Source organism: Apus apus, chromosome 15, assembly GCF_020740795.1.
Source record: "Apus apus isolate bApuApu2 chromosome 15, bApuApu2.pri.cur, whole genome shotgun sequence".
Lineage (NCBI taxonomy): Eukaryota > Metazoa > Chordata > Aves > Apodiformes > Apodidae > Apus > Apus apus.
Window position 1 is genome coordinate 7,464,599 of NC_067296.1, and position 8,959 is coordinate 7,473,557.

The following is an 8,959-nucleotide window of genomic DNA, read 5'->3' on the forward strand; positions in this document are numbered from 1 at the left end:
CTGCCTGGGAGCTTGGGGAACCAAACTGATAGGAAACCTGAGCAGAGCCTGAGAGGCCCAGACAGCACACACTGCTTGGCTGCAGAGACTGCAGGGGAAGGAGGGAGGAGGATTTGCTACATATTCTTCAGCTTCTAAGTTTCCCTTTAGAACTTCTTGAGAAAATGACCCTTCCTTTCCCCTTAACCACAGATAAAAAATGTGCAGAGCTCCCACATTTTGGATACATGAAGATGTGAGCCTATGCTTTTGGGATCAATGCACACACCAACAGTCCAGCTCTGGCTGGGGCAGCAAGTTACACCACTTGTCCATACAAGGACTCTCAGCATTTCTTGTTGCTCCAACCATCCCTACACTCATCAGGCTGCAGCTTCTGGTGATGAGAGCCCTGCAAGCTCAAGACCCAGCCAATGGGTCAGAGTGCTGGAGTGATGTCCCAGGCTTCAGAGCAGTACCCAGGAATGGGACTGGGAGTCCCTCACCCTGGGTGCAAAGTTTGTGGAGAGGAGAGTGAATCCAGCAGGAGACAAGACTGAGGTGCTGGACACTGGTAGCCCCCCTTGTACTATGGGTGGGCAGGAGGACATAGTGCTGGTGGTGAAAGGCTGCTGGGTTCATCTCCTCCACAGAGCATCCTGGATGCTAAATGCTTCATAGCACAGTGAAAATAATTTCTCTTACTCTCCTGTTGCTCTTTGGAGGGTAAAGAGAGTCCATGGTACAGGGACATGTGATTTATACCTCCCTGTACAAGACAGAGTGATTCTGGCCATGCCAATGTCGTCCTTCATTAACCTAAGTGGAAACAACCTTTACTTAGGGCTGAGCAAATAATTCCTGAAACTCTCATAATGCACAGTTCTCCCCTAGGCCATATTTCATTCTTCCTCAAGAGCCTTTGGAAGCAGACATGCACTCCACTTCTCCAAGATGCTTCAGCAAAGCATATGAGTATTAAAAACAAGGAGCCTGGGAAAAAGGAGGGACTGTGGTCACACAGCTGCACTGGTGACAAGACAGGGCAAGGCCCCACATAAACAGCCTGGAAGGAATTGTCCCTGCTCCTCAGCCTGCACACACACAGGCAGCAAAGGAAGGAGAGAACTGGCAAAGCTCACAGGACTTTTATTTCCTTCAGATCCCTGGCATGTCTCCATCCTGCAATACATCAGGGGAACTACAAGTGTCTCTGTGAGATCAAGCTGGCAAAAAGTAACAACAATGCAGGGGAGAGGAACCTCTATTTCTGACAAATTACTTGGGATAGACCTTATTTTTATGGTTGTGTTTGAGCTATTTGTGAAGCACACACACCTCATTGTAAAACAGAAAATGATACAAATGCATCTCCTGCACTGATAGATACACTGATGTCATTGATGTGGACAATAAATCAGCTTTATAGAAATACAGAGAGCCATTATTTTTGTGCCTGAACATAAATCACAAACTAGATCCTGTAAATTCAGTGTAGTTATGTGCAGTGTACAGGCAAGTGAAGCTGGGATCAGTACAAAAACTATTGCAAAAATCTCAGATTTTCCTTTGCTGCCTTCACTAGGGGCTCATAAAGTCTTTCCCCCCAAGATGGTTTAGAAGATGGTGTAGCTTGTCAGAGCTCCTTTGTGAGGAGGATGCTGAGACCTCTTCACACCTGGCCCTAGGAGGTGCTTACGTGGTCTTTGCCCTTGTGGAAACAAGACAGGGAGTAACTTGCTTCCCCGACAATTCAAACCTGTTCTGGTTCTGCTTGTCTGCTGCACACCTGCCCAAAGGCCTCCCCCTCTCTGAGCTGCTCCCTCAGGTAAGCGTGTGACTGGGGGAAGGTTGCACAAGCCTCTCCCTCTGCTGCCACCTTTAGTGGAAGGTCACAAGCTGCAGAACCATCAGTGCAGGTACTAAACACATTCACGCACATTTCTGACAGAAACAGCTGCTGGAGTTTTCCTCCAACTCTAAAACAGTTCAGAAACATGAGTATGCTCAATCAAGACTAAACCTGTAACTGCTCTGGGAGAGACTTCAGGTAAGAATGTCTCCATCAGGGGCTACCCAGCAGGCACAACATAGCCCTTTAAAATCAAACTGCTTGGCTATGTAGTCTTTGGGCACACAAAGCTGCTGTTGAATTTGATTTAAGCTCCATTGCTCAGACTGTTCTGAGAAGAGACAGACTGTGAAAGCTCCTTTCCCCTCAATCTAATCAGACCTCAAAATGAAATGAAGTTTTCCAAGCATCTGCCGCCACAGGTACGTTACCAGGAAACCCTCATATTCTGCATCCCAGACCCTGTGCTTGTGCTGACAGGAAGAATCAAACCTAAACCTACATCCCACGTCCATACCTGGCACCTGGAAAGACACTGGCACAGCAGGACTGGCCTGGTCACATGCACTCTGTCTACCTGAAAAAGCAGATGGTTTATTTTGTAAGATTGTCAGTTTTGCCCTTTTTCTCTCCAGACTTGGACAGTTGCTTTCCTTCAAGCAGATAAAAAAAAAAAAAAAAAGTCAGAGCCTTTCTTGGAGAAGAGGAAACCTGATGAGCCTGAAAACTCAGCTGACCTCCAGTCTCTTTCAATAGTAAATAGCAGGAATCGATTTCTGCAATTCCTAGCAGAGGGGAAGCTTAGACACTGCTGCCTGCCTAGCAGATACAGCAAGCCTTAAAAAGTCATAGAAGAGCAAAGACCATTTCTGGGTGACTGCTCAGCATGGGAAGGACAAGGCAGCCCTCAGTCCCCTACTCAAAATCTACTTTGTAGGTTGCAGAGTTTTCCTGTGTCAGGGCTGCCCATCCCCACCGGGCACAGACAGACAAACCCACTCTCTGCCTCCCCGTTAGCCTCCCAGGACTCCTACAAGCCCCTCGGAGAGGGCTGCGAGCCCAGGCAGTGCACACCCCAGAGCTCTCGGTGCGATGTGTCACACCCCCCTAGTCCCCAAGGCTGCCCAGCCCAGCCTGGCACTGCCAGTCCCCTCTCCCCACCCCAGGACACTCACTGCCCCGCTGCTGTGCTCCATCCCCCCCGGGGAACGTCTCTCTCACAGCCCCTGGGACACAGCCAGTGTCCTGCCCCGGGGGACACCCACCAGGACCGTGTGTCCCACACACACACACACGCGGGGATGCTGGGGTCACTGCGTGTCCCCCGGGGTTTGCCAGCACCTCCCCCTGACCCGGGCCCCTCTCACCTTTCCCGGCGCAGCCCCGCTCCCTTCTCCGCAGCCACAGACTCGCCGGGGCTCCCGCAGCAGCTCCGCGGCGGGAGGCGGCCCCGCTCAGCACCGCGGCCGCGGACAGCTCCGCTCCGCTCCGCGCGCGGGCAGGGCCAGGGGCTGCACCCCCCGGCCGCCCCTGCTGCCCACCGGGCTTCTCAGCCCCGCACCCCCCTTTCCCCAGCCCCCCTGACCGCCCTCGGAGCCGCTGTTTGCCCAGCGAGAGCAACTGAGGCACGGGGAGAGCGGTTTAAAGCAGCAGCCCGTGGGCTCGGCATTCCCAGGTTGGCTCTTCCCTCCCCTCGGCCATCCATCCATCCATCCATCCATCCATCCATCCATCCATCCATCCTCTCCTCTCAGGCTGGCGATTCACTCACCTCTCCCTGCAGGTCTGTCTGGCCATGCTGCACGACCCCATGCTGGGCTGTGAGGGGCTCCAGGGACATGTTGGGAGTGACACAGGAGATGAGGAGGTGGGGGTGGCTGTGCTGAGCCTGCTGCCAATCGGAGCCGGGTTTTGTTCTCCACTCAGATCATTTGACCTGTCTCTGCTTGGCAAAACACCAGTCACAACCATCACTTAGCCATAGGTTTTGTTAATCCTCCCCACACCAAAAGCTTCCCTTTGGTTGCCAGTTAGAAGTGGGAAAAATATTAAAAAAACCCACTAGTGCTCCTTTTTAGAGGTCTAAATATTGCCAGGACAGCTGGTCAGCTTGGACTTGGGTGCTTGAACTTCCTTCTAGAAAGGAACCCCAGAGCTGGAGAAAAAGACAGCAATAGCACAGCAGTAGCCTCATGTACTCTACGTGCTTTGGAGCCTTCATGAGAAACATTTATGGACCAAACAGCTATGTAAATAGATACATACTGGGATTACTATAAACAGAAAGAGAGTTGTTGTTTGTGTTCCAGAAACACAAAGGCCTCAGCCAAGTTTGAGGCCCCATTGTGCAGTCCCCTCCACAGAGTTATCTCAAAGAGCCCAACATCCACCAAGGAATGGGCCCCATTTTCTCCCTTCCACCCAGGATGGGCCCAAGACACGACACTCAATGACACACCAGGGGACACAGAGTCCTTGCCGGAGTCACAAGGTCCAACAGGAGCAGCAGCAGTTTCCACTCCACACTGCACACAGGGACTGCAAATAGTCACTAAACTTTGTGGGCACGTTTGCACAACTGCATTATTTTTTGAGTATGGTTTCCTTGGGAAACAGACCTACACCTCAGCCTGTCTTTCCTCAGCAACACTGCTCCTCCCCAGTGGCACTTCATTCATCAGCCATTCTCACCCAGAGGAGATGGCTAATCAGAAGGTTTTTATTTCTCTTTGGTCACCTCCTGACAAGACCTACTCAAAGTCAATCTTGAGACTCTTAAGTACTAAGTTTTGTTCCCAATCCATTTGAGCCCATTTGCACCAGCTGAGGTGGCTTTGCACAGCAGATCCTGCTGGTCTAAGGTCTCAATTCCAGCTATGCCTCCAAATGAGACCAGGGTTTAACTCTCTAAATGCTTGTTTCATCCTGTTCTCCTGTCAAGAACAGCTTCCCTGTTGGAAGATACTTTCTCTAGATGCTTTTGAAAGCCTGTGCTAATCAAATCAAGCAAGTCTTGAAATGTAATTCAACATCTAGGCTTTTAAGCATATAAATGCAGAATGTGCAACACAATTGCCAAAAACTGAGGGGTGTGGCAGTGAGCACAGGGAAACAAGAACTCCCATGCTCACCAAGGAAGCAGGAGGACCTTGCAGGACCTCCCCTTGAACAACACCAGCCTCCAGACCCAGGTGCAAGTGTTCCTGACTTCACCTTTGAAATGAAGCTTATGGGCTCTTTTTCTTACAAAGAACTTGAAAATGAAAACAAATAGAAACAAATTCCTGTGGCTCTTCAAAATGGGTATCTGAGTTCTCCTTCAGCCAAGGGAAGCTGGTAGGGAAAGAAAATGCACATGCAAGCATATGTGTACACATGCTACATCTTCCTGTCCAGAAGAACCCAGGAAGTCATGTCACAGCCAAAGAACAACACTGCTCACCTCCTACAGCTTTCCAACAGCTCTACACATGGTGACAGAAAAAACGATTAAAGTTGCCTTGTTTTGCAGCTGCACCAAGGAAATGTTCTACTCCCTGCTGCTGGCTCAGGCTTTCAGCCCTCCAGGGCAGGTTGCTGCTTCCCCTGCATGCTGCTCAGCTCTCCTGCTCCCCAGCTGGCCTGGCCAGGCTACAGGTATCACTTTTGCACCAGGTGAAGAAGGGACAGTGCAGCCCAGCTGCTCCCCATCAGAGGTGCTCTGCAGTGCCATGTCCTTGCCCAACCTCAGCTTAGCATTTCTGCACTCCAGATGGTGAGAAGTAACATGAAACTTGTACCCCTCTGCCTTTCAGAAACTATCAGATACAAGACCCTTTCCTAGGAGCACCCCATTCAAATGCTGGCAGCACAACTCTGATGGTGTTGGGGACAAGGAGGAGATGAGACTTTGGGAACCATTAGTCTGGCTGAGTTTGGACTTCCTTCCATGTGACTCTGCCCCTGTGCTGGAGGACACAGACTGCAATAATTTGCAAGCATTCTAGTGCATTCAGGCACCTAAACTACATAACTGTGCACTTGATTTGTCTGTGTGAACACGACAACCTTTTCCATGCAAACTGGAACAGGTGTCTGAGAGACCATCCAGCTACAGCATCACTAGAAGAAAATTCCAGCAAAATATGTAATACATTCTCATTGCTACATCTAATTATGAGGAAGAGTAAATCACCATGAAAAAGTTATGAGTTTATACTCTGTTTGACAGATAACTGACAATCAGACTGAGACCTGTCTTCCATCTTTGGATGCTGCTATATATAAAAAGACCCTACTCGCATTTGTGAAGTAGAATAATGTTTCTGGAGTTATTGTGAAGTCCTATTAATCCACTAAATCTTTAAATATTTACACAAACTTGAGCCAAAAATTAAAACTTCATCAAGTATATTTTCTTAAACTGAAGACCAATAAGACTCTGCATTACCTAACTAGATTTTGCTAAAGCAGCTGGACAGATGTTTATAACAGTGCTTTGTGAAACATCTGGTACTAATCTAACTAAAGAATTTTTAATTATCCATTATTATCCTCAACAAAAGTCCAGACCACCTGCCATGACCACAGAAAGGTCTGACTAAACCAGGGTCCCTAAGAAGACAGCATGAACTACACACTCTGCCCCTAAAATTCAAAATATATTGAATATATTGAATATGAAGATATTCTTCATATCTTGCTCTTCCTCTATCAAAACCCTTGCACACAAAGTAAGAAAGAGTCACTGTCATGCAGGGATGATGCCTTCAACCAGACCTGAGGTACATCCCAACTGAGCAATCCTGGGCTTCACCTTCAGTGCTTCCAGTGAGCACCTCACAGCAATTCTCCAGGCTCAGCCTACAGCTCAGCCCAGGCTCAGGAGGCCCCAGGTGCCTCCTTGGGTCAATGCTGCTGGTGAGCACCAACATCCACCATGCAGTGGCCATCCCTTCTCCCAGCCCATGTCCCCTGGCAAGGTGGTGACAGGTCTGAGTGAGCTCCCATATGGTCTGTGCTCAGAGAATGAATGAAACAGCCCTTCCAGACCATGACAGTCACTTTAATGACCAAGGCTGAGATTTTGGCTTCTGCCTTTTGAGCAGAAAGCTCTGTGGATGTGCTACATGCATCCAGAAGCTGCCTCAGCTAAATAAAAATGCTATGAGGCTCTTCCTTGTTACTGATCCATTCCCAAGGCAGTAAGTGCCAGTTTTATAGCACAGCCCTCCTACGTTTCCCAAACTGCTCCTGGTTCTTCACATATATGTACCTATTTTGCTTTTAAGTGAAGGGGTGATGCAGTTCAGATTGCCATTTAGGATTTTTAAAGCACTGAAATTCTTTAATATGAATAGCTTCTTAATATGCTGAACATTGATGTCAGAAGTGATAACTGTGCATATGCACCACTTGCACATGCCACAGCAGCAGTGGCACATGTAAATGTCCAGTGCAACATTTCATTTCCACTCCAATAACTTCTAGGAATAAAGTATTACAGAAACCTCTCGGATGAGAAGACCCTCACCACCAAACCAAAAGAGATTAAATTCTACCACACTTGAACCATTTCATTGCAAAGTTGGATGTTTCAGCTCAAAGAAGGTTTATAATGAAACATGAGGCTGAGATTGGAGGGGCTGAGGCACAGGAGCATGTTCCTTTCTGCAGACTCTGCTGCAGTGACATTCCTGTTGGGCAGAGGAACAGAGCAGACAGCCATGGATGGGATTGCCTGAAACCACTGCAATGAGATTTTCCACATCTTTCAATGTATGTCCTTGGTAACTCAGAGCAGGGATTAACTGGACCACAGTGGGCAATGCCCTGTGACTCTGTGCTGCCGGCAAGAGATTTGCTTCCAGCATTAAGACTCTCAGTTTCCTTGATCACCTCTGGTTGCCTCAGTTTCCCTTTCAGGAGAAGTGGATTGAAGGAATGTTGAGAGGCATAATTTAAATTTGCAAGATCACCAGCTAAGGACCTGTTCTGAATGCTTAATTATTTATCATAATCTAAACAGAAAATCAGCTCGTGACACGCAAATTAAAACTGAACCATTAGAGGAGCCTGCAAGAGAAGTGATGTTTAAGCTTTTTCATTAGGTAGCAGTGACAGATACAGATTGGGCACATGTTCCATAGCATGAACATGAAGCCCAGCTGCAGTCTGAGGCATATCAAAGCCTGGAAGAACCACAGTCATTTGTATGCAAATGACAGAGTTGTCCACAGAAACATGAATCAATGACAGGACACGTGTGCAGAGGTTTGGAAGCACATTGCTCAATCTCCTACAAAGGGGATGGGAATATTTTTCTCTCTTGTACAACCAGTTTGTCTCTGCTGAATAAAGCAGCACATACTGCAAATTGCTCCCATCAATAACCAAGCCAGGAGTGGCAAAAATAAAGTGACAGGCAGCAGGGATCCAGGGCTCAAGCAGCAAAACAGGTCTGAGGATACTGTGCTCCAGGAATATTGCTCCATTGAAACTATTCATGACAGAGAGAGGCTTGAATAATCACTTCGTGCTGTCCAGAGAAGGTGGAGACTCTGGGGGTGGCCTTGCCCTTCACAGTGTTTCAGACAGGAGTCCTTTCCACCATCCCCAAGCAGGAGAGCTGCAGTGTAGTGGGATGCAGAGGTGAAATCAGAGTTATTGTGCCTCACGGTCACTCACCTGTGAAGAAGGAGCTCAGGGAGGCAGAGCCAATGGTTGCAGGAGCAGGCAGCCCAGGCACATCAGAAGGAGGTGGAAATTCCAACTCCTGTGTGAAAGGGGACAGAGTCAAGAATGTGAAAGCAGCCAGAAATAGCACAGCCCTGTTAGAGGGTCTTTATGCCAGGAGAGGGGAGGTCACAAGGAACACGAGTCAGCCAGCTGTGCTGCCCCACCAAACGCTGCTGAGTCCTGCTTTGTCAGGGAGCTGAAAGGGGCCTCGTCCTTCAGTCCAATGAAAAATTAGTCTGTGGGTGTATTAATGGGACAAGGGAGTGCAGAGACAATTGGGAGGAAAATATCTCAATGCTCACCTGGATTAATGACTCAGAGAACTGTCCAAACAGCTGTGTCCGATACCAAGGATATCTGCAGGCAGCAAAGAGCTCTGTACCAGTTGCAAACACTATCTCCACCGTGCAG